At 42.4% G+C, this 27,030-nt stretch overlaps 1 protein-coding gene across 2 annotated transcripts in view; it reads left to right on the top strand.

Moving 5' to 3' along the window:
• The window catches only part of GRID2 (glutamate ionotropic receptor delta type subunit 2), a gene marked incomplete at its 5' end in the record, with an annotated part of 671,475 nt that overhangs the window by 638,783 nt on the left and 5,662 nt on the right, over positions 1-27,030 (top strand). The window lies entirely within an intron of this gene.

Raw genomic sequence — 27,030 nt, 5'->3', positions numbered from 1 at the left:
CTAGGGCCTGGACACATCCGGAAAAGTCTCAGCAAAGACACATTTTGGGCTGGATCCTTTGGAGAGGTTAAAAAATCCATTAAAAAATTGATTCATCTGAGTCTCTAGACTTCAGTGCTACAGAAGTAGTGTCATAATTGGGTTACACTTCACCTGGGGATGAGGCTATGTAAGTATGCATATGTATATTGGCCCAAGAAAAACACTTATGTTTTGCACAAAATAGTTTTGGGTTTTTTTCATTTAAGGATTTTAGTTGAGGCTGCTTCCTTGTTATAATTAGAATTCTTCAGGGTGTGTTTGTGAAACCATGCAGACCTTGCACCCCTCTTTTACAAGGCCAGCTTTTTATCCTACCCTGCCCTTGCTATTCAAGCTGCTGGTAACCAAATCTTCTGAGGGTCCCCAGTGTGTCCTGAGCAGCCTGAAGGACTTCTGGAAAGGTGCTGCTTCTCCACAGGTTTCTCCCAGCATGGTGGGTGGCAGTGCAGGGTGTGTGTCTGTCTGTGTGTTCAGGCCACTTGCTGTGTACTAGAAAAGTGAGAGTGCTCAGCTCCAGGGCACTCAGTCAAAATACAAAGTGGTGATTTTGGGCTCTGAAGGGGAGGAGGGGAAGGAGGAGGAGAGGTTTGAGCAGTCCTTCCTTCTGGGGACTTCCATTCTTGCTGTCCCATTCTTATTCACCTCTTATTTTAAAAAAAATTCAGGTGTTAAAGTCATCTTTTACATATTCAGGGCCAGAGAGCCCCAATTCTGGGGACTGCAACAATGCAAAGAAAACCCAAGCTTTTCAGCTGATGGGTAACAGTTATGTTTTATTTTAAAATTATAAGAAAAACCTGAATGCTTTATCCGAGGCATTCATTAAAGAAGCTGTGTTTTTCCAGATATGGAAATGGGGTGCTCACTGAAGTTGCTTTCCCTACCAGCCTGTGCAGACTGCTGTCTTTCTCTGCCTCCTTAAAAGGCCTAATTATGCCATAGGCAGCCACCTTGTTCTGTTCAGTCTCGTATTCTGCCACATTACCATTAGAAGCAGAAAGAACTAATTAAATAAGTATACTAAATGACTATTTTCTCATTCATTTATTCTCTGTCCAACTTCATTGTGCATTCTCTTTTAGTCAGGGGATAGATAGAGGAAGGCAGGCCCTGTTTTGCATTGGTTCTCAGGGGTTTAGGCTGCCATTAGGACTGCTGCAGTTATATATAGGTTATTTTTCAATTCCTTCCACATTCTGAGATTTGAAATTCACTCCCTTGGTATATACTGTCTTCTGCATAAAAGCATCAGAAGAAGCCTACATGTAATCCTGCTTAACTCCTACTTTGTTCCAACACATCAAAATTTCAGGTGTAAAAGAGCACTGAGATACTTTAATAAAGATATACTGGGTCAACCCAGGCTCTGCAGCCTGTCCCCAGTGCCAGTCGTGCTTGCAGTTTACCAAGCACATTAAAACCCAGTGGCTGATGCTTTGTGGATTTGTGCTGCTTTTCTTTGGGAAGAAAAGGAGCTGCAGACAACAGCAGACATCCCTTTTCCTCCTGTTTCTCTCCTTAGCCCAGGGAGGGAGAATGAAAGTCAGCCAGGGAAAGGAAAGACCCTTTGGCACGGAGAAGGCTTCCGTGAGCTCTCCCCTGGGCATTCCCATTCTGCCTCACGCCCGAGCAAAGGGCAGCTCATATTATTTTAAGCCTCCCTTGGGATGTCAGGAGCAGAAGGTAGATGATACCCATCAAGATATTAGGGCCCAGGGCTCCATGCTCTGTGTAAAACACCGTTCTGAAAACTATATAATTTATCAGGGAGATGTAATTCCATCAAGGGGTTCTGGAGATGGTGCAAACCACATCATCCAATTATAGCCTGGAAATTGAGTTACTGTGCCTGCAGGAGCAAATACTGCCCTTATATCCTATAGTGTGATTCTGCAAATCTTGTTTGGGGGGAAGTAGTGCTGCCCTCCTCCCCCTTAGTGCTGTTCCAGAAGTATTTGTGGGATGCATTTTGGTGGAATACAGGCCATATTAAAAATGCTACTGGCTTATGCCACGAAAGGCTAAGGTGAATGCAGTGCAATATTTCCCTCATGAGCTCTTCACTAAAATTTCATTGTCATGGGCTTAGTGCTCAGTTCAGAGCCATCTGAGCAACACAGCCAGAAAAGCAGAAGGGTTAATTAGGTGCAGTATGCTGGCTTTAGTACAAAATACACAGAGCTTGACTAGTTCAAGTAAGCATTTGTGTTTGATTAGAGTCTGCATGTCCTAATAGAAAGAGACTGTGTTGTAAGAGAAAAGATGATAAAGATTGAATTTATGTCTTTCTTAGTAAGAGTGAGAAGTGTGGAATTATCCTATTATCCTACCCTCTCTGTGGGTGAGAGTAGAGTTTGTTTTAGATTTGTTTTATAGAGCAGTGTGAAGGGTTTTGCTGGATTTGCTGTTAATGTGCTATTCCAAAGGAAATATTAATGCTCTAAGGAACAACTTCTAAACCTCTAATATTCAAAAACAACTCCCAGAGTACTCATTTGGCATTACACAAGAGCCCATACTTAATCTCTAGAGCATATGGTATTTTGTTAGGATTGCACATGTTGACAAACACTATCAAACCTGTAAAATATTAATTTATTTTGTAAGCAGTATACTTATTTTTGTATCATTGAAATAATCAGCATGTGTCTGTATAGCCTGAGAAAATGCTGTGTCTGTCTTTTTAATAGTAAAATTCCTTTGCTTTGGTCATAAATCTGTCAGTCCTGATAGCTGAACTGCATGCAGTTTAACTGAGTTTTATAATATCTGCATCTTTCTGTGAGCTGTCTCCACTCTGCTCAGGGCATTGAAGGTCCTTTAGTATTTGCCCTAAGTCCAGGAAACAGTTTAGAGGTCAAAACCAAATTTTCCCTTTATCTTGGAAGATGGATGCTCTTCAGAAATCCCACCATTCTGATTTTTATGGATACCCCAGAGTGCTTCCAGATGTATGCCCTTGCAGGAGAAGAACAATAACAACCTGGTTGCCATCTGTGGTATAACCACAGCACAGCACTTGGCCCATCAGGCCTCACACAACTTTCTTACCCTGCCACTACCTTTGGCTACATGAGATAAATAAAATGGATGGGGTTTAGTTATAATTGGCTTGTGCGTAGCTTTTTAGATGTCAGACTTTGCACTCCCCTACTGAGCTTTTACTGTTGGGTGTTGAGTTTTTAGAAGGAAATAGTAACTTTTTTTTCCTGAACTTCTGCGTGTTTCAATTGAAAACATTTGAGTGAGGCAATGAAGGTTTGGTCTCAGCTGAGAAGGCAGAAAACGTAGGAACGTTCTTGGCTGAAGTAACTTTAGAACTTTACAGGACACCAAATCCAGTTTAAGGGCAGAGAGACTGCTGCTTTTGGAGAGCTATCCTGGGTGCTAAATGCCCTGTTCAAATACAAAGCTCCTCCCAAACAAAAGATTTAATAAAAGATTCTTTTTCTTTTACGGCGTTTTTTACAACCACTGCAGTGCATGGCACCCTCAGTGGTTTTACAGCCCCCTTGTCATTGCCTTGAGTTTACTGGCCATGGTGATATTTATGGACAGTGCAGACATTGTGCTCTGAACAGAGTCTGCTCACCAGCATCAAGGATGATTCACAGGAATGATTTTTTTATGTGATGAGATTTTATAGTAAAACAGAACTCATATCGTTTATTAGTCACAATTTTTCACACTCCGAACCATTCCCGCCAGCCTTCTTTATTTCACTAAAACTTTATTCAGAAGGATTTTTGCTTGTTGGTGTTTCAGCTGTCCTGGTATTTTGAAACAGAGATTTTGGTTCATTTTTTGCCTTTTTCAAGGGTGTTTTACTCTCTGTAGCAAATGTAGTTCTCCCACACTATCCTCCCATGGAAAAGTCTGCTCTGAAGATCTAAGATGAGGATGTGGGGAGAGGGAAGAAAACAACTGAATTTTATATGACAAGGCAAATAATTTAATGCACACCAACATAGCATAGCTGCCCTTCCTGTGCCAGGTCAGACAGTCTGCCCACTCAGCTGGAATTGGCAGGATGGGTAGAAGGAAGTGTGCAGGGAGAGAGCAGAGCTGTTGTACCAGGAGTTCATCCCAAAGGATGAAAAGGAAGAGGGCTCCTCAGCAGTCTGGAAGTGCTGCAGTCCCATGCTCAGCATTTTACTCCTTGAAATTCTGCCCTGGTTGCCTTGGCCACCTCCCTCTTCCCTGGCTTCTCTCTGCTTTTCCCCTCTTAGCAGCCTTCATTACTGACAAGGTGCAATTCCAGGAACAAAAGTGGAAGCAGCCTGCAAGAAAAGATGAAATCTTTTTTACCTTTGTTGCTTCTGGTGCAGGGACACGAAATCTCACTTAGGTCCTGCCACATTCAGGCCTTTGCTCACCTGTTAGGCTTATTTTTAGTCTCATTGCCCTGTGGAGAGTGTAATGACTTCTTTCTTGCATGAGATTGAAGGAGACTCCACAGGTCAGGACCAACCCCACCTCTGCTTGTTTTATTTCTGTTTATGGTTATTGCTTCTGGCCTGTATAGAAACCCACTGTGTGTCAGAAACCAGGTTTGGACTTCCTCCAAAAATATTTGAGATGCTGTTTAACCTCACTTTCACACTGATAAAATGGCAGAAACTCTTTCCATCCTTCCTTCCCACATCAAGCATCCCTTTGTCTTTGTCAAAACCTAATCACAAGTGAAGATGTCCCCAGGGAGGAGCTCTTTATAAGGATAGCTGCTCCATCAGCAGCTCATGGTCACACTGCAGAGCTGCTGGCTGGGGAGGATGGCTTTTCTTGCTCAGAGGGGGCACCTGCAAGTGTATTTTCCTTCTCTGTAATGAAAGCAGGACAAAGGCACATTCAAGGTTCATGATTGCTGTTTCTTGGACATGTGATGATTTTATAAAGCAGACAGACTGGAAGAATGGTCAGAATAATAGGAATGAGTGGGGAAATGCAATTTCCAAACACAGCAGTTACATTACAAAAGCAGCTGATGATTCATGAGCGTTAGCAAAGGGTTTTGACCATCTTTTCAAATTACATTAATATTGTTATTGCTCTTGCAGTAGCTGAGAACCTTTTATTGCATTCATTACCCTTTTAAAAAGTAATACTAGGGCTGTTTTGTGGAATAGTAACCGTGTGTATCACAGCTGTGGTTCTGACAATAAGTAGTTCAGTGAGATGTGTTGGCTTATTCCAGCATTGACTGCTGCGTATTAGCTCTCTGAAAATTAACTATAAAATGACACCCCTGGGCCCAGAGTTCAGTTTTCAAAATTTTCAAATCAGTGTCGCTCACATTTCAAACAGGTCCATTTCTTTGCTTCCCTAGCTGCCAGCTGCTGCAGCTCAGTGCTAACTTAGCATCACAATTAATAAACTTTCTCCACACTCTAGCACCTTGCCTTGAGTGACCCCGTGCACCCTCCCTTTCCTTCGGCATTACTGGGGCCCTGATTTCAGGATGCTACAATCCACCTTCACCTAAACAACTGTGTGTGTAAAGATTATTTCTCAAAATGTTTTGTGTTCTTACTTGATTTGGTTCACTCTGAGGCAGATAAAGTGCACAGAAGAAATGAGACCTTTGCAGTCCTTGGGGTTTTGCAGTTTGCCTTAACCCAAATTTGCCCTCATAGAAATTGTTGAGATGATTTCAAGAAGGAAAAGAAGAGAAAACAAAAAAAAGCTGGGATGGTCACATAAACTTCTTTTTCACTCAGAAACTGGGCCAAGAAAGGAATGATAAATATTTACATAAAAATTTGAATAACAATTTCTTTCTATTCAAAATTAATTTTAAACATAGTTGTTTTTTATTGCACCTTAAAAACAAAAAGTCCTTTGGTGCTTAAATCTGCAAGAAAGCATTTTACTCTAGACCAGATTTAATATTTTGTTAGAAATTAAACTATCTTTTCCTATTACAAACAGGCCCTAAAATTAATTATTTGTAGAGTCCTGAGGAGAAATAATGGAAATTGAATACAGAAGTTTGATGCTACTGTGCAGAGAAAAAAGGACTTTTTGTTTCTGTATGCAACACTGGTGGTATTTTTATTGGTCATTAATACTAAGTTCATTTCTGCTACAGATACATCATAAAAATTCAGAGCTACATAAGCAGTCTGGAATATGAGAAACATTATTACCGTGAATGATGCTAGAAGCTCAAGCTGTTCAGTTTATCAAAATGAGAGAGAAATGAGAGGGTTTAAGTTATTCTAGAGCAGAAAGAAAGCAAGTAATTTAAATCAACCTTATACAGACCTAATTTTAGTTTCCGTGGCTTGAAACCAGATTTCTAGAATCAAATGTCAGGTTTTGCAGTATCCCTTAGACAATGGTTTCTTGCAGAAACACTTTCCTTAATGATATTTATGGATCAAGACAGGAGAGTAGATATAACCCATGTGGTTGTTCATTGTACCTGAATGAGGGCATAGAAACTCTGAAAGGAATTTGGATTTTGTAGTGGAAATGCATTTTCCCCTGGCAGCACAGAACAAAAGATCGATTTTTGCTTTGCATTATTTTGTCTCCACTTCAACAAGGTTGCAAATCAGGCTCTCTATATGAGGGTGGCTGTTCCCTGGCAAAAGAACTGAATCTGTATTGGCTGGTTATTACCTCTGAATCTTTAAGAAGGAGACAGCTCTTCTACGGGTGGTAATGCTCAAAAATATTACAACCATCCCTAGGAAAAAACGTTGCAAAAAAGTTCACTGGAAATCCATGAAGAAAAATGAGAATTGCAAGTATGAACAACTCTATTTGAACTAAAAAAGGAATTGCAAGTCTGAGCATTCTCATTTAAATGATGTTCTACAAGCCACCCTGATGAATAAGGTATTGCATTAAAATTACCAAAAATTCAGCCAAACTCCCTTCTTGGAAATGGGCAATTATATAAGCTGGCTGCTGAAAATACAATATATTTTTTTTAATTATTTTACCATTGCAAGACTTAACTTTCAAGTATTTTTTAACAGTTCAGCTTGCATAGCTCAAATCTGGACTCACATTTGAGTGTAATTTTTCTACATAAAGTAGATCAGCTACTGGCAGCACTTGAATTAATGGTGGTTTGTGTATTTGGACCATGAGCAGTAAATCCTCCCTTCATTGTCACAGTTGGCACTCTGCATGGTGTAGGATCACAATATTTAGAGTGCCTTGATATTTGCATGGAATATTCCTATTTATTTTGCACTACATATGACTTTCATAGAAAAGAATCTTGAACAGATGTTGAGCAAGTTATTTAATAGGGGTTTTTTTACGTAGATAAAATAAGAGAATTGCAACTAGTTTCCCAAGTGGTGCTTAAGATAAAAATAAATCCTGTTATGCTTTGTCCATGTCAATAATGGGTCCATGGTGGGTGATGCATTCTTGACAGAAAAGGCAATGTCTTTGTCATAAGTTGTTTTGTGAACTCGAAGTAGACCACTGAGAGAAAAACCTAATTAATGAAAATTGACTGGAAAAGTGCCTTTGGGCCTAACTTTTCTTTTTGGATTCAGGAGGTGCACTTTTTCAGCACTTCAAATTGTGTCTATGCCTAATCAAGGTGGAAATCCCATTTTTGTTATCTCTGAGGGTCTGCTAGAGATGAGTGACCTGAGATTCTGGTATGGGATCTCTGCCTGTGACAGTGCCATGCTCGTGCCTTTCACGTGTTCCTGTTGAGAAACGCTTTCCTGAGGTTGGTGACCCTGCCTCAGATCTTCCACAAGTCTGAAAGCTTCCAGGATGCTCCCAAGAGTCCTGGTGTACTTTCTTGACAATAGCTTCTGGCAGCAGTGTTGGGATGATCCATCCAGCATCCTCCCACCAGCACAGCCCCAGAACATCAAATCTGTGCTTCTGTGCTTCATTTGATAGACACTTTTCCAGAGCTCTTGGGGCAAATAAAGAAATACTTCCCAGATGCAAGGAGGAGTGACATCCTCCAACTTCCTGGGATAATCTTGGGAAGTTGTGGGTCTCTGCTTTAGCACTGGTGTTCCTTTCTGTCCCATCTACATCCAAGCAAGTAGATGGAACATGTTCTGTGCCAGCTCAAGTCTGCTGAAGGCTGAGAGCTTTTGGCTGATGTTGATTACCAGACTAAACTGGTGGCAACAGGATAGCTTTTCAAACCTGTGGAGAAGCTATCTCGAAGTGAATCTTCAAGTAGCTTCCTATTTTTAACTCATTTCAGTTTTCTTCAGGAATTTTTATAGCTGTCACATCTCATTCTAATCACAAATATGAGTTTTCTCACCTCGACTGACAAGGGTTCCTCAAAGCTGTGGTTGTGCCCTCCAGTCTTTATAAAAGAAACTGCCCTTGAGCCTTTCAAGAGCAACTGTTGATCAGGAGCTCCTCCTGGGTAAAGACTTCAGTTTAAGGCTTGCATGAATCTTCCATCCTGTACCTCCTCTGTGAGCTTTATGAGATGGCCTGAAGTCTCAGAATGAAGCCGATGCTCTCCAAGTCTTGACTCCCACCCAAGAGAGGCCAGTTTCATGCCAAATCTGAAAAAGACAGGTTCTTCTTCTAAAAGGATAACCCTGATAGTGAATTTGAATATTTGCAACAGTGCAGGGAAAAAAATGAGGAAGACAAATTCTTTTAATGCTGTTTCTGTTAAGATAAGTGCTGTATAAAATAGGACAATATCTTCAGAATCTGCTACAGATCTTCTTGGCCCGAGACACTTCAGCATCCAGCATGTTAGGATGCCCTTAATGGATTTCTGAACATGCAAAGCAACAGCTTTGTTCTAAGTTCTGTGACTGCAGCTGATGTGATTTTTCACAATTAACATCTTGATCGGTGTCCAACAGGAGAGTGCAGTGCAATACCTGATATTAGCAAAGGGAAGCTAAGGTTACCTACGATAAGGGGGACTTTTTTTTTTCTGTTTTGCTGGAGGCAAGAAGGCAAAAGCACCACTAGAGGAAAAAAAGGTTATTTGCCAATAACTCCTTTCCAGCAGTCTCTTGTGCAGCAGGCATCCATAGTAATTCAGTGCATTCAGCTTTACCTTGGAGATGGACAGAATAATTGGGGATTGGAGAGAGTAATGAGAGAGCAAAAAAACAAACAACAAACCAAACTACAACCCCACAAACCCACTGAGTAAAATATCACTTCTATTGATTAATTTTGTAGAATATTGTGGGATGTTGGGATGTTTAGTTCCATAATAGGGGAGAATGGCAAAATGGATCTGCAGTTCTGGCCGGGGGTGAAAAGAATGGGGGGAGAAGGAAGATGGTTTTTATCCACTAGTACACTTCTGAAATGCAGTAAATACAAGTTGTATGGGGTTAGAAGTTCACTGCAGTGTGCAAAACATGGTCCTGTTTAAAGTGCATCCTCCATTAGAGCAATGCTGTCTTGTGGAAAAACTACCTTCCCTTTGGAGGACAAAGCTGTGGTATAATTAAGATAATTATTTTTTCAATGGATATGTTTTATCTTATTTTTCTAGCTAGTTGTGGGCTTTTTAACTCGGGAAATCTTTTAGAAGTTGCTAATAAGAAAAAACTGTGCAACTGTTGGCTGCTGAAATGAGTCAGCTGAGGGGTGTTTTTTGCTTAACTTGGCCCAGTGGGAACAGATAATAATCTGGTGTATAAGAAAGGCTCCATTTCTTAAAGGCTGTGGTCTCCATTCTTAATGAAGTGTCTGTGCTGGAGACCTTTTCTGAACCAGGCTTTTATCAGATGCAAGCCATAAAGGCACCAGCCAGGCAAGGTAGCTATGGCTGCACTACTTTTTATCTCTGCACAGTCCTGTGTGTTGGAGGAGAATCTGATGCTGTCAGTACAGCTTCACATGGCTGCTCTTCCCACCTGCCCCTTGGAAGCAGGAGGGAGCTGGGGAGTCATTCTGTATTTTCTATCAGGATCAGTAATGTCCTGGAGCTCATGTTGGATGAGCACCACGAGTCAGGGACCTCTCTCAGAGCCTCTCCAAAGCTTCACCTGAGTTAAATTCTTCCTCTAAACCACTGCAGCCTAATTAAGAGCTTTCTGTGCCTTATCATATTTGATGGCTCCCGAGGTGAGGGCTTCACACCTCCTAGCATTTCAGGGGGGCAGCGCCGTGCAGGTTGAGAAGTGCTGGTGTCAGTAATTACAAGGAGGAAAATAGCTCAGCTGCTTGGCTGCCACGTGTGTCATTGCACGCTCCATAAAGATGATGGGGTTTGCCTGCTGCTCTGTTCTGGCAGTGCTGAGATCTTGTATTGTACCAGAGCAAAAAGCTCTCGTGCAGGAAATGTTCATCTCTCTTTAGACACCTCCACATGAGGAAATGGTGTAACCCGTGCTCCTTGCGGTCGAATTTTGCACACCTTTTGTGGTGCTCATAATCCCCAAACCTACTGCTGCTCCACTGGGATATTGCTGCAAAAAAAAAAAAAAAAAAAAATTTACAAAATAGTCAGGGATTCAGTGAGAGGCAGAATTTGTTCTATAGTGGTTAGGGTTGGATTAGGGTTGGATTCTTGACACCTTAAAATGTGTCAAGAAAGGTGAAATTGTCCAAACCTATGGTGTATTTTTGCAAACTCTTGAGATGCTCATTTATTTAGCTGATTTGGAAAACATTGCCTGAAATTCTTATCTTGGGAGATAGTGTACTGTTGTTACATACTGTGTGTCAATATGAAAAGAAATTGAACTAGGTGCATTTTAAGGCCCAGGGACTAGCAAGTTTTGTGCCCTTTTTACCTGTCTCTACAGGGCACGTGAGCACCTGGCTCTCCAGTGCCACTTACCAGGTAACTCTGGTTTTTTATCAGGCTGTCAGAAAAGCCCTCATCTGGGATTCACTGCAATAGAAGGCAGGGAGACTAAAATTAGTCCATTTACTTCCCTCAGCCTCTTACCCACATTGCCACTGCTCGCTCTCCAGTCAAATGAGGTCAATCAGCTTGACAGCCCCAACCCCTCCACTGAACCTTTAGTTGAGGAGAGCAACTCCAGCAAAGCACAGAAAGTCAAAATCTTGACAGAGAATTCGGCACTGAATGTCCATGGGGCCACGTGCCCGAGGTAGGGAAAGATTTGCTGGTGACACTGCCAGCACCATGTCTTAGTGCAGCCACCAAGCCAGGGACATCTCCCTCAGCTAAGGGAGACTTTTCCTCCCATTTTCTGGGTCAAACATCCTGTCTCAGCTCAGCCACCCTATTATCTCTACCAGCCTGATCACATCACTGCTTCCTGTCAGGTATTTCCATCTCCACTCATGTCCCATCTCTGCCTCTCTTTTCTTGTGTGTGATTGCTCATCTTGACCTCAGATCATGACCCTTTATCTCCTAATCTTTCTTGCCTTTATGCGTGATCTATTTTTTTTTGCCTCCTCTTAAACTTGTCATCTATAAAGCAAAAGTCAACTGGTATTATGAGGTAAACAGGAGTGTATTACATCCCCATGTTTGCAGGCTGAAAAGAAACAGTGATGGTCTTCACCCAAAGCTGTGAATCAGACCCCCCAAAGTTAGAGATTAGCTTTTCAAAAGGGATACATTTAAAGAAAAGGAAATTCATCTTTCATTTTCCTCTCTGCTTTTTAAGCATCTCAGAGTTACACTCTGGGGTTCTACCCCACAGCAAGGCACACTGTAAGCAATGAGGAGAACAGCTGAAAAAATGTAAACCTGAAGTTTTCATTGGCCTTCCTCATCTCATACTTTAGGGAAAAGGCTTCATTAGGAGAGGTGGAAATGTTGCCAGTGCAAAAGGTCAGCGTGTCCTGGGAGCATGGAGTTTTCTCCATGTGTTTTCTGAACATCAGACCTCAAGTAACTGTATGACCTTAATCTTTGTCTTGAAAGCAGAACCCTCATCCTGGTTTAAAAATCTAAGCAGGTAAACAAAGGTTAGGTATTCCAGAAGCCACTGCAATGTGGTCACTTTTCCAGTAGTCTCTTCCTAGCCACAGGGCTGGGAAGACAGGTAATAGAGGTAAATATAAAACAGGTTCATGCCCTCTGAAGGAATATTACAAAAGAGGGATCTTAAAAGTGCCCTAAAAATTGCTTTGAAATTAAATGTGAATTTCTATTTCAACTGAACCCCCTCAGCTCATGAGATTTCACATGACATTTATTTCTTTTTTTTTTTTAATTTAAGAAAGAGATTTAAAAAGAAAGCAGCAATTTTGAACTTCATTCTTCACTCTAAAGGGTTTCACTTAAAACCTGGTTAGATTGAATGCCTGTACTAAAAATAAGCGTGGAAAAATCAAGTTTACAATGTTAAATATTAATTCAATTTGCAAATATGTGCACAGTCTTAAGGAGCTTATCTATCATGGACAAGACAAAACCTAAATTCTCTTGTAGATGTGAAAAGAACCAACAGTTTTCTCAGCATGACTGCCCCAAAGTAAAACAGGTATAGGAAGAAAATCAGCCAGTGTAAGTTATCTTTTGGCCTGCAAAACTTTCTGTGCTGGGCTGCCTGGCCTGGCTTCCCTCTCTGCCAGCAGCAGCAATAAAACAAAACAAGCCTCCCATCCCTGTTAGGGGAATGGCTGCCTTGCTTTTCCAGCAAGGGGAAAACTCTGCTGCCCTGTTCTGCAGCTGGCTCAGGTTCCTGTGGTGCCTCTCCCCTGTCAGTGGAAGCAGAGCATCAGAAGTCCCAGGCAGGGGTGAGAGGCTCCTTGGGCAGCAGGGCTGGGGTCACCACCAGCATGGATGGCATTGTGCTCCAGGCGCGGCTGGTTGGGATCTCTCTGCTCCTCTGGAGGGATGGCGGTGTCCTGGGGGTCTTGGTGGTCAGGATGACCTTGAGATGTGTGAAAGAGTCTCTTGTCTCAGTCTGGCAACTGAAGGAGGAGTCAGGATTCTTCTGTTCTGGTTTTCAAGGCTGTTTATTTTCTGTTTCCCTGGCCTGCTGAGGTCCGTTCAGCAGGTCAGTCCGTGGCACACTGCCCGCCCTCAGGGCGGTGTTGTCTTTTTATACTAAAAACTACATGTACTTTATTTACAGTTATTTTCCAATACTATCACCTATGTTAGACAGTCCATCTCCACCCTCAGCCAGTCCAAAAGTGCACACATCACCCAGAAGACGGTGGCTAGGAAGGAGGAGAAAGAAGGACAAGGCACGCCCAAATTCCTCCATCTTGGGACCCCGAGCCCCAATTCTAAAAACCCCAAAATTCCACTTTTCACCCTGTGACAAACTAACTGTCATTCTACTTAAACTTTTGTGGCTTTTAAATCCTCATATAAGGTTGGCAATTTTTCCATGGGTCAAAATGAAAGGCACAGGGGTCTTGGGCTCTGTGCCAAGGTCTCTGAGCCCCCTGGCAGGGGCTCAAGCCATCCAGGGCAGCCAAAGGGATGTCCTGGATTCCGACGGGAGTGGAGACGAGGTGAGGGTCAGAGGGTTGGCTCTGACTTCTGCAGAGCAGGCAGTGCTGCTGCTGGCCCTCCAGAATCTTTTAACTGGTACAAAGAGCTTTTCTTGAGCGGGCAGCGTGGGTGAGCTTTGACTTTTTGCATCCACCTTTGCCAGAGAGGGTGATGAGTGGCTGGTGCAGGCTCTGGTCCAACAGTGCTACAGCTGAAGGTGCCCCTCTCCAGCAGAGAAATGCTGTGCTGGGGATTTAATTCCAGTTTTTCAAAGAGCTGGCTGGAAAACAAACATTCTGTTTCAAAGAGGGGAAAATAAGAAGAAGCCTAAGCTTCAGTATCTGATTTTTCCAGAGGTTTACAGCTTTCCTTAATGCAGGCAGATTCCTATATCTGATTTTCCTGCCCCCTGCAGTACCTTCCTAAAGTAAAGATTTACTTGCAGGGGCAAGAGACTCTTATCTCTGTCTCTGGCATGACTTCTCTACCTGATAACCTCCGTTTTAAAGGAGATCTCACTTTCAGTCCTTACTTTGAACCAGGCAAGAAGGATAGGAGCCCAGTCTGCCTACAATCCTGTATGTGCATCTTGCTCTCTGAAAAATTTGGTGAGAATATCCAGTTTGATCTGAAACCCAACCGAAAAGAGACGATCGGAAGGGGAAAAAACACTACTCTTCTTAGTTTATCATTAAATCAGAATTAGAAAATAGTCTTTAAAAAAAAAAAAATCACTGGAATCTGCCAAATTTTAAATATCCACAGAACAATCTCCATGTAAATCTCCTTCTACAGTCACAATCCCCACAATCAATCACAGCCATATCTTTATATCTGAATGTTCCTAGTGTATTTTTTGTTGCTTTTTTTTTTTCTTTTAACCAATTGTCAGAGTTTGAATACATCTTTATCAAAAAAAGGTATTTACAGAACTGGAAAAAGGCCCTGCTCTGCTTTTTTTGCCAGGAGAGGAATGAATCTGACATTACCTCAGGATTTTATCTATTTAGCCCCATCTGCAGGCTGTGTCTGTGAGCTGTGCCATACATATCCTTGATGTCTCTCTTCAGCCATGTGCTCCCAGGGAGAGAGGCATCCCCTGGAGCTTGTCTGACCCAAATTAGGTGGAGAAATTGCAGTTAAGGACAGCTGTGAGGTCCAAGGTGTGAATGGTGCAGAGCTCAAGGTGCCAAGTGGGGCTGTAAAGGGCTGGGAAATGCTGCAGGGAAAAGAGCAGTCTGGCAATGTCCAGAAGGGCCTCAGTTCTGTCTTCCACCACCCCCTTATGTTCCTGACTGCTGGTGCTGCTCTAATCCCCTTGGAGCTGGAGAGGAGCTGTGGTCCTGCCCAGCTGCACGAGGGCCATGTCCCTCCCAGTCCCTACGGATCATTGCTTTGGAGTTCCCCTCTGGGCGCTGGTGAGCCCAAGGCTGTGCCTGTGTTTGGGAAGTGCCTGTGGCCAGCAAGGAGAGGCTGTGCTGCAGCACAGCTTTCCAAGCTGTCAGTGATGCAGGGACTGAGCAATAGAGTCAGCCAGCTGCCTGCTCGGGAAGTCATGGCTAATACACTTCCACGTCTTCAGCCTCTTCCACCTGTCATGTAGGCTGCCAGACTGCTCTTTTCCCTCGCCTTCTCTCTGCTCCACTCTTCTCAGGAAATCACACAAATATATATACCAACTGCAAAAAGGAACAGAGAGAACAGGAGCTGGGTTCAGCCGCTGCTTTCACCACTTACCTCAGGTTTGATCTTTCCCTTCTTGCTTCGTGGCCTCTGACTCAGCTTTCTGCTCTGTGCCAGCAGAGTGGCAATACTTGCTGTTATCGAAAATACTTTTAAGACTAGATACTTTTAGAGCATTAACATAGGGCATTCGTGAAATCTGTCAAAAGTTATGACAAATTCATATAGAAATTCTCCCGTGGAAGAAAAGAGACAAATATTTTGAGAGGCTTACAAGTCAATGTGATGATAAATCACAGGATCTTATTTTCTAGACTGTTCTGGTTTACCTTCTCTCTGTTCCCTACCTGGGGGCTGCGTTACAGCTTTGCTCCCAGCAGTTGCAGGCAGCTGCTGTTTGCAGGGGGGGAGCTCCTGTGGCATTATTTATGGCAGCTCTCAGTGAGAGGACAGTGATTTACTGCATGCCATCTTCTGCGGCTGTGAATTTGCACCACGGCGACAGGGACATCCAGCGGAATCCTGATTTTCAGTCTGACACAGAGGTAGAGAGAGGTGAACTGGCTGGGTAAAAATGAAAGCCTGTTAGTATCCTCCTTTGCCCTCCCACAAATAAACTTTTACTTTCTGGAATTTGGAAACTAGGGTTCCAAAGAGCCTGGCCTTCATGCTTCCGTCTCTCCTGCCAGACAACTTTTTCTGGCAGGAGAGTCTTGATTCTTTCCTCTAAAATTGGGTGACCTTTTTTACATAGGTTCTCCTCTTTTGCCTCTCCTCCAAACCCCACATCTGACTGCATCTGCTCTAGGTCTGACTGCCCTTACTCTGATGAATTTGTCACCAAACTTGCCCCATGCTCTGAGCTGCACAGCATGCAGGGTGGCAGCAAAAGGAGCCCCCACCCAGGAGCTCTCAGGTCTGCCTCTGCCTGCAGAAAGGAGCTCACTTCTCTGTGCTACCAAAAAAGAGCTGAAAATTTTTACTTCATGCCCTTGATCTTGAAAAAAGATGCACAGATCAACTGAGCAGGCTCATGGGCTTATCCAAATTGAATCTCAGTGCCAAGTCTCTTGGTTTTGACCTATGCTATAAAAGTGTTAAATTTCCTACAAAGCCATTGTCATTCTGCACAGGGAAAATGATAGAATAACACCAGGGAATGCCTTGCATTTTATTTCTGGGGTTATTTCCTTCGACCACAGTTTATCTGGCACAATGCACAGGAAAATGATGGGATGTGTTTTGTAACATTACACAGGAAATCCTGGCATTGCCTTCTCTCAGTAGCAGTGAGCCATGCCAGTCAGCTGTGGCACGGTGTCACGGGACGATGAGCAAGCCCAGCTTAGTGGCCCCTGTGGGAAGCTGCATGGGAAGCTGCTTCATGAGCTGTGTCTGCTGGAGAGGGAGTAAAGGGAGAAGGAGGGAAAGGTTCATTTATTTGCTCCCAAGATTCCTCCTCTGAGGTTCGCATGGTGGAAATTGCAAAACTGCAAGTGGGATTAATAATTCCATAAAAGACATGGCTGTAGGTACAATAATGGAGGGCAAGCAAGCCCATTGTCTGGCCTGGCTGACTGTGAAAGATTTTTGCTCCTAGGCATCTGCTGTAATTGAAGATTTGGTTGGTCAAGCTGTAGAATACTTTTAGGATGCAAGTGATGTGTGCTGTCATCGCTGTGCAAGCTTATGTTTCTCCTATTCTCCTGAGCTGAATAGAACATAACCTTCAGGTCAGTAATCAGTGTGTGAATTATATGGACCTACATTTCAGGGGAAAAAAGGTATGAGGTGAAATGCAAAACTTCAGATCTTCCTGCTAGTTAGTTCCTTTCTGCTCTGCTTCCTCCAGCAGCAAAAGTAATGGTAGGTCTTGATTGTTCTGCATTGTTCCAAAGCACTAAAATCCAAAAAAAAAAAAAATAACATTACACACATGAGTAGGTACAGCCCTTGCTTATTGAAATGCAGAGGGGACCAGGGGACCTGATTAGGCAAATTTTGTGAGACAAGAATACAGCCACGCTCCTGAAAAATGGCAACATTACCAGGGAGATGCTTTTATTAACAGAATAAACACTGAGTCCTCCTGCAGATTGTTATCCAGATTGAATGGCACTTGGTTCTTACCAAAACACTTCTGCAAAATACAGAAATCTCAGGTAGTGTGGTCCTTCAAGCAAACACCATGCTGCTTAAAGCCTGATTCCCATCATGCAAAGTAGCCTGCAGCCCCTCTGGACACACACAACAGTGGAAGGTGGGCAATAAACCATGAGTTCTTAACTTTCCTAAACATCAGCACCTAGCAGTGTTTCTGTGCCAGGCTTTTTCACCTCTCCACATTGCTGGTAGCCCTGGGAGAGCACAGGAAAGGAATTCAATCGCTAGGAAGTTTTGTTGGCAGAAAACCTACGGGCACAGAGGTGGCATGCTGATGCCTTCCTGAAAGTAATCCCTCAGTCTGGTGAAGAAAAGCAACTTCCTACCTTATCTCCCCATCCATGAGAGCAGCAGGGTGGCAAAAGGCTCACTGTGCTCAGGCAGCTTCTTTCTTGCAAAGTTGTACTGTTTTGTCTTTGATAATCTTCTTTTAGGAGAGGTTAAAACCCTCCTTTGGGGGATCAGAAAAAGACCTGAATGCTCATGGAGGTAGAAACATTTGTGTCTTTGAGGAAGTCTTTCCTGATGCAGGTTGGAAGGGAGAGTAGGCAGAGCAAGCCCCAAACCAGCCAAGGTGCCCTAAGCAATATTTCCAAGGTGTTTGTAACCTGGGCCTGGCTTGTGTCAAAAGTGTGGCTTGATACATGCTCAGCTTTAACAGCACAAGCAGAATCCCTCAAACCTCAAGGTTGTTTAGAATATAATTATAATATTAGAATAAGAAATAGCATTTTTTTTAAAGTATTGTCCAATCCACTCTTCAGTGCCTTTGGTAAATTCAGCAGGGACTCTTACAATTTATAGGCAGAATTGTGGCTTTTCCTTAGGCTTCCCTGGATAGCCTCTATACTGTGTGTATTTGAAGAGTGTTCATTGGTATGATCTGAGGAAAGGCTTTAAAGAAGGAATGTATTTTATGTATTTTAGGCCATCTCTAGAAATGGTTCTTCTATTAAATGCTTTTGCTTGGGAGAACAAATCAAAGTAATGAATTAAGTTTTGGAGTAATAATATATCCTATACTATAATCTTAAATGTTTTTACTTTCATTGTCCAAAGGATTGTCTGGAAAGGCTCCTCAGTGTATCTCTAAATGTATAAGGTTGTTTATTGCATGTTCATGTACACAAGTAGTGGTGTCAGACCCCAGTGTTTTTTAAACCATGTATGGGAATGAATCTGGGAAGCTTTCACTGCTGTAACCAAGTACCAAGAAGATAAAAGCATTTGAGGTATTTTTAAATGTCAGCTTTCAGACACCAAGAGTATTACTGTGATTTGATCTTCAGACTCTGTATTTATCTGTCTAGCCTCTCCTATCAACAACTCTGTTCACCTTGGAGATAGCTATAAGCTATTGATTCAGGATCTCTAAAATCCAAATTATTATATTTAAGTCAGATATGTAAATAATCCCTTTAAACACTATCAAAAAGGAAATTCTGATGATTTTGTTTTTAATATTTAGGGGCTTTTTAAAAAGCACTGTACAAGCAGTTTAAAACATGAGAGAATCATCCATCAGCCAAATATTTTTGTCATATTTGCTTAGGTAAATAGCAGATAAATGTCAAATATACAGGGGTCACCTAGATCTCTTACTTTTAAAAAGAGCTGTTCTAGACTGTCACTTCAAGGGACTTAGTGTAGCTGATGTGTCCTCTGTTTCTCAAAATATAGATGCAGCCAGTTTGGATAAGAATGAGGCTTTGCACTGCCCGAAGCATGACCCCAAGCAAACATGATCATGTCCAGGTTCTTACACTGAAATTAAAGATCTTTTCCTGCCCCCAATAACCCAAATATCAGAGTGTGCTCAAGGATGCTGCTGACATTTTCAAAGACCACCCAAGGTGTTGCCTTTCTGACTGCTCTGGGTCTTCATGGGACTCCCTGTCTTTTCCTTTCCAGCTCTCTTGAGTCTCTTCCACTTGCTTTTATTCTGCCTCTTGTCAAGTCATTGAAGTCCAGTTTTGATACTAGCAAATACCATATTGTCATAGCTGGAATAAGTGCTTGACTTCTAAAGGTGGCCTAAACATATACAATATATGAAAAATGAAGTTCACTAGTCACCACAAATATTAAGATCTTAACATGTAAATAATTTTATTTTTAATGTAATTGCCTCTTAGCTGAAGACAAGGCTTGTGTGTTCATCCAGTGCTAGGTCAGGTTCAGTGAACTAGTTTATTTGTACTTCTCACAGCACATCAGCAGATGGTCTAAACAGATTAGTTCAAGCTATTCCTTATTATCTAATTAAGAAAAAATAATTCCTTAAAAGAAAAGACAAATATTTTAGTGTTTCATGTTGATGTTTTCTTAATGCAAACTTTTGGTGTTTGTCTTATTGCTTTGTGTCCAAAAAGTCTGAGAATGCACTTGGAAATAGTAATTAAGCCTAATATCTGCTGGCACCTCAGTCTTGGGAAAAAACCCAATAACAAAGTCAAACTAAAGTGTTTGTTTCAATTTTTTTCTTTCTCCTGCAAAGCAGGAGAGCAGTTATTCAAATGGCTTGTTATCCACAGGGCTTCTCAGGCAGGGGTCAGCTGACAAGTGACACTGGAGGAAATGTTCAGTGAGGTGAGAGCTGAGGAAGAAGACATCTAAGAAGTATGCAGTGGCTGAAAGGGCATGTTCCAAGCTTCCCATTTTTTGGTTAATCGAGAATTGATTCAGAAAATGCCACTTTTGTCACAGTCTGTCCAGAAGGGTTGGGGCTCCCAGGTGTGCTCTGTGTTGGGCTCTGCTGTCTGAAATTTAATGATGAAACTCTGCTGACTTTGGACATTGGGGTTTCCTGATTTTGTGTGAAATTATTGGTTAATTTCAGATACAAGACAGGTGGTGTTGTGAGGCCCCCAGGTCGAGGTGAGAGTTGAGAATTTGACTCCTTGTTCTCAGAAGGCTGATTTATTATTTTGTGAGATTGATATGATATGATATGATATGATATGATATGATATTATACTAAAACTGTACTAAAGAAAGAGAAAGGGTACATCAGATGGCTAGAAAGGAATGAATAATAAAAACCCATGACTGACCAGAGTCCCAACACAGCTGGACTGGGATTGGTCATTAAGTTAAAACAATTCACATGCTGGGTGGACAGTTCTCCAAATCACATTCCAGACAAGCAAAACATGGAGAAGCTGAGATTTCTCATCCTCCCAGGAGAAGAAATCCTGGCAAAGGGATTTTTCATAAAATATCATGGTGACAGAGAGGAGCTCCTGATTTGCTTACATACTGCTTGGGACCTGCAACTCAAGTCCTCAAGTGGTATGCATGTAGTCATAAATTCTGCTCATAAAGCCACAATATCACCTCCAGTGTTGCAGGGGACAGTGTGAAGAAAGTGTAAATTTAGGAAGGATACTGTCTCTCTGTCCTGTGGCAGTCCCATGCATCGCAGCTGATCTGTGGATCTGGGAGGCAGCTTTGGAAGCATGGGCAGTTAGAAAGACACATTTCCCAGGGCAAACCAAGGATGGGAGTGCAGAGCTGACCCAGTGGAGAGGAGCACACCAAAGCCTGCTCACTTCTTCTGCAGACTCCACAGGCTCTCCCTGCTCTTGCTTTTGGCTTATGGCAATGACAGCAAGAGGAAAATTAAGTCCAGGGTGTTCATGTGGCCATAAAGTACTGAATTTTTTATAAAGCTTAGTAACTGTCATTTTTCAAGTAATTTTCTAAAAGAGGGCTGGAATGTGGGTAGTGCACAGGAACCAATGTACCTTGAAAGTACATTTCTTTGTTTTAATAAGGCTGGCGGTGTACCGTGACTCGCCATAATGAATTAATTTGGTGTTTACCATAACAGCACTGAGCTTAATGAACTCATCATATTTATGCAACTGTCTGTAGATGTTCTCTTGTCATTGGGGATTCATAAATAAGTACTAATACTTTTATCACCGCTTTCTCCTGAGCAGGAAAGTTCTTCACAGTGACAGGCCATTAAAGCTCACTTCTATTTTTCTGTATAAAAAGTAAGCAGAAGATCTTTAATAACTTGATTTTTATCTTTATGTAGGTTTCTGAATTGTTAGTATGTACTCAGCAAAGCTGTTCAGCTTGAACAAAACTATTGTAGAGCCATCCTTATCAAATTCTACCAGTCATATAATAAATAGAGTTAATATCTCATTTTACTGCAGGTGCCATTTCATTTAAAGTTAGCCTTCTGCACTTGAAAGAGAGTATCCATGTAAGTTCAACAGATTTAAGTAAAAAGGAGTTCTCTAAATTGAACAAAGTGATACTAATTTATGGCATCCAAGTGATGAATGCTACATCTTGTTGCTGAACAAAACAGGTCAGCTGCTTTCTCTCTTTTAATATTGTTTGATATGCAAATCCTTAATGCTGAACAGCAGCTCTGGTTTACTACTGCTTCTTCTGTCATCTCTAGAAGGCAAGATGCTTATCCTTGTTTCTGTGCACTGCCTTCCTGCTGACAGCAGCGTGGTGCCGAGCACTGCTGAAGGGCACATCAGAAGGCGGCCACCTGCCTGCCCTCGTGGGCCTCCCTGGCTGAAATCTGGGCTGAAATCTGCTTGGAGTCCCTGCCACACAAAACAGGCTTTGCAGCTGGACCCACGGGCACTCTTTTGCTGGGTTAAGTGGTGGGAATGGGCGCAAAGGGAGCGCTGCTTCTTCTAATCTGGCAGCATTTGGCTGGCACACAAAATTTCCTCTCATGGAGCCCATGATTGGCAGCTCATTAAAAAGCTGGCTTAAAAAAAATATCCACAGAGAAAAACAGAAAACAGTCTTTTCAGAACCAAAAATTCTCACTGATATCAAGATCTCTAGTCAAAGGAAGCGCTGGTATATCTGTATATGTAGATATAATGATCTCTTCTTCCAGGTGTTTTGCTCATTTTGCAAGCTCTCCCAACATCTCTTCATCCACTCAGGAGCAGGCACTGGCAGTGGTCCCCTCTTTCTTTCACCTCAGGGCAATGACTTTTTCTCTACATCTTCCCACACATCCTTTTTATAGCTAAAATATGATGCTATAAATCTTATAAATATGATTTATGGCATCGAAGTCAAGGCTTTGAGCATCAATGTGTGTCTCCCAACGATGAGGGCAGATTGATGAAAACTCACCAGGTCTCAGTGAGACAGTGAGGTACCACTGAGATGGGAAAGAAGAAGAAAAGGACTCCAAGAGTCTCCTACTTGCCTCTCTCCATTCTTATTTCCTGCTTCCTTCCCCAGGAGGAAGCCAGCAAGGCTAGGCAGCAGCCATCCATCTCTGGCACCACAGCCCTGAGCCAGCCTTCCAGGCAGCACCAGGGAGAGCTGCTCTGCTTCCAAGAGAGGAGCCTGCTTTGCCAAAACCCAAGGCTTGCTCAGGGAGGTGCAACAGGAGCTGGCATCACTCCAGTTATTGCAGTGAAAGATTTAGGCAGTTGCTTCACTGGAATAAAAACCCCACAAACACTCCTTGTGGGTTCCTACCTGTCTACTTTGATGATTGAAGGATGCTTACAAACCAGCTTTTATATCTTGCTTGAAGAGGAGAAACAAATTCCACAGACTTTGTACCAGATTTTTGATAGAAAAGCTCCAGTGAGAAGGTTTTGCCAGAGGAGTGATTTTTGCTTAGCCACTGCAGAAGTTACCAGAGGTCCTGTCACTGCCAGATCCCATCTCTAAGCACTGAGTGCTCCCAAAGATGACCCATGAGAGCCCCCTGGGAGCCAGCACAAGGGCTGGGACCTTGGCTCAGGCTGCCAAGGCAGAGCCCACCAAGGTACTCAACTAAAGCATTTTTATTTTTATTATTTACATTCCCCCCCCCTTCAAAAGTGGGCATTCATTACCTTGGCTCTGCAAGTCTGATCTGCTGGCTAGAGCCAAGCACCTCATCACATCCTCTTCCTTATCAGTGCCAGTGGGGAAGTTATCCCTCTGGACAACACATTCGTGGTGCAGGAAGCTGATATTCAGTCACCTTTGACATCCCAGAACATGCATTGGCATTTCCAATATCATTGTAAATGGCCTCTTGTATCTCATGCTCACTACTGATAGCTGAGAATGAAATTAGATCAAAAAAGGTGTTGCCACAAAGGTCTCAATTTCAGAGCATTTGTGACACCTCGCTATCACTTTTTTTTATCTGTGGGTATTTTCAAGGAGTAATTCCATTTCACTGCCAGCAGCAAAGTATGTCGTTACCAAGTGGTATCCACCCCTATTCCCATTGATTCATTAGGATTTGTTCACATCCCTGTTAGATTTGGAAACCACAGGCAGCTTAGTTTTCTGTGTTTATATCCATGAGACATCACTGGGCACTGGGAATTCAGAGCCAAATCAGTTAAAGTGCACACAGACCCTTTCGTTTGTGCAGCTCCATAAATTTACGTCATTGCCTTGAAAAATGTAACTCTAACGCTTTGCTTGCTGAAGAAAAATTATTTAAAACCGCACTCTTATCCATAAACAAGTTTTAAAGGTCATATTTTTTGGACAAATCAGATTATTTTAATATATAGGCTTCTTTTGTAAGCTTTTTAAGACTATGGTATTTCAAAACATCACCCTGCTTATTAATTTCTACTGGATTATGTCTCGCAGTACTACTCTGTACTAATAAGCAGGTTCAAAAGAGCCAAGGCCATTGAGGAAAAAATTCAGTTGTAAAAATCTGGGACTAGGAAGGGGAGGCACTTGCTGGAATAATAGCATTGGAAGATCATTATCATTCAGAGCACTTAGTTAATGCGTTATTACTTTAGTCATCTATTAAATTTGAAAATCAAATAACAAAGTGATTGTAGCGTCTGCCACCCAACAGGTACGTCTGATTAGCGTATCGGGGAAGCCACCGGGAGCTGCGGCAAATCCACGTATTTTTATGGAAAGAGTGCCATCGTGTGGGAGCCTCCTGGCAGCACGCAGGGAGAGCAGCGCCCGTGTGCCGGCGTGCCTGCTCGCAGGGAACCTCCCTTCCTCCTTTGTTTTCCCTGGAATTTCCATAAAAGCGCAATTTTCGTTTCTGACAGTGAGCTACAAAGACAGGAACTTTCATAACTAGGAACAGGTTAGAAGTGTTAAATCTCCTTTGTATGTTAGCTATTCTTTTGATTCCATAAACAGGTGAATTCTGAAATGGAATGTTTCTGAAGCAGGATCTCCCTCTTTCTCTGCATGCCATTAACATAGTTCGATATTAGTGCCCTTTTCATTTCTCTCAATATATATTGAGAGAATATCTACTGTATCCCTCAACATCTGTTTGCAGCTGCAGCTTTACATGGCTTCATTATAAGCTTTCCACTTCTTGAGCTCTCCCATGTAATAATACCAATACTGTCTCCAATTTCTACTTCCATGTTTTATATTTGCCTTTAAGGAATTGAACTTATATGTTACATCCATAAAGAAAATTGCCAATAATTACCAGGGGTACAATTAGGGATAAATCTCCGTTAAGGAACAAGCCAAAGCTCAGTGTCTTTATGCAAATGCCTTTTGTTAAAAAGATGTCTTGTGTAATCAGGAATTATACTGACAAGTGAAGAATCATTTAATTAATGAGAATAGAGCAATCATTTGGATGGTTCTTTCTATTCCTGACGGAATAAAAGAGAGAAAATCGCCCTGCTCAGGGATTAGAGCCACTGCTGGAAGAAATAAACCCCATGGATGTTGTTCTGTTACTGCCTTGGGAAGATAGTACCATAATTCCTAAATATAAAACTACATATGTTTGGATTAGGCATTGAAAATTAATTTCCTATTACTCCAAAAGAACTTATACAAAAGGGTTCTGTTTATGCTGGCTGTCTGCTCCTGCTAACCTCTCAGAATGGACTATTTGGGCCAAAATACTCACCTAAATCCTAGGACAGGATTCCAGGGCAGTGAGAACCAGAGTTATGGTGAGTTCTTTCCATGAAGACTGTATGCCAAGATCCAGGGTGGGGTATGGACCCTGTTTGCAGTTGCAGAGCAGTAATCTGGTCTCAGTTCAGCCCTTTGTTTAGAGCAGGTCAGTTTGCCCTGGGTCTTTCCCTCTGGGTCTTTCAATTTCACCAGAGGTCGTGATGCCATAAATTCTCTGTTCCACGGTTTGACCTCTCCAGTTCTCCTCTTATCTGGTTGGAGTTTCTTATCTTCCAGTTTATCCCAGCTGAATCTCCTCCTGTCACTGGTCTAACCTGATCTTCTCTACACACTCCCAAGAGGCAGCTGCAGGCAGCAATGGCAGCAGTCCTGCCTGCGTGCCATCCCTCATCTCAACATGGGGGGCTCATAACAGCTCTGCAGTCTCTTAAAACAAACCAGATTATCCTCCCATCCTTGAGATATCCCTGCTCCATCAGAAAACTTCAGACTGAGGCTTCCCTAAGTTGTTTCTGGGCTTGGGAGAAGTCAAAATGTAGTCCAGCCAACTTTGACCTTGAATACCTTTCTCCAGGGTGGGACCTTGAGCAATGTACTGTCAGCAGGCACAGCAGAGAATTTGTCCCACTTCTTACAAACTCAAAGCTACATGAACAAGATGGTTCTGGCATCTCTAAGGACTCGTGTGACACCTGTGATCTGTTCCTTTAGGGCACTGTTCCCTCTGGGACAGCACAGGGGTGAACAAGCTGCTCCCCTCTGAGCAGGTCATGATCCCAGCCACCAGGCATAGTACTAGGTGGGAAGTGGGACCTCCCTGCAGACCTGTGCTGGGATTTCAGCCACTGGTAGCTGTGTCAAGCCCCCATTCCTGGCAAGACCATAGTACAAATATGTGGCCATTTGGACGTGCCATAGCAAACTAAGTGGCCTCGTGGACACAACTACCAGTTGAAGCAGCATCAGAGACTGAGTCACCTCTGCACAGAGCAGCTGCCCTGTGGGCCCCAGGTACCTTCAAGCTCCCTTTTGAGGCTGATGTCACTGCACTGAGCTGTTGTGGTAGCCCTGAGACAGTGGGACAGCTTTCCTTCCTCCTACAGTGCATACAGTCTCTGGCAGCAACATCCCAGACCTCTGCTGGTTTGTGTGCACTTGGGCTTTTTTGCATGCTGTGTCAAATGATTGCAGTAGTAATTGTTTGCCTTCCAATACTGAAATGAAAAACAAATTCATTACTTGAAGGAAAAATTTGCCATTGTTTTATTCTTTTTAGGTGTAATCATTGAATTTTTTTATCTTGGATAACCAGTGGCATCCAGCTGTTACTCTAGTTATTTCTGAACACTTAAAAAAAAAAAAACTATCTAACTATCTACTCAGAAATAAATGGAGTAAATATGAAAATATTCTTCCAAACAAAATTCTCATTTCTCAAACATTTTATCCCACAGGAAGTCTAGTTAAATATGTTGTCCTTGCAAGCTGCCCAGGAAATATTTGGCGGGAGGCTGGGTATGTAGGTCCAAGGACAAGTGAATTCCACAGGAAGGAACCTTCCTGTGGAACCACTTATCATCAGGTTGCATTCTGACATTAAGCAAGACTGCTTTAGGTTATCACTGAATGTAATAAAATGGCTTTGCTCTCTCTCCAAAACAGCAAATGTAGGTAACCTGAGAAATATCTGTTTGCAACAACGTCATGTGTAACATGGTAAATCTGAAATGCATCTTCCTTCTGAATTTTTTAATTGAAATGTCTCTCCTCCAACGATTAGGATGCAAAATATAGTCAGATATCTAATGGACTATGAAAGTCAGTTGCCCTAGACTAGTAAAAGCCAATTGAGAAAATATAATATATGAAGTAAAGCGTTTCCATTGAGTTTGTTAAAGGAAG

The sequence above is a fragment of the Fringilla coelebs genome (assembly GCF_963513975.1).
Source record: "Fringilla coelebs genome assembly, chromosome: 4".
NCBI classification, from domain to species: Eukaryota; Metazoa; Chordata; class Aves; order Passeriformes; family Fringillidae; genus Fringilla; species Fringilla coelebs.
The sequence above is the reverse complement of the archived record's forward strand: the minus strand, read 5'-3'. Positions and strand labels throughout refer to the sequence as shown.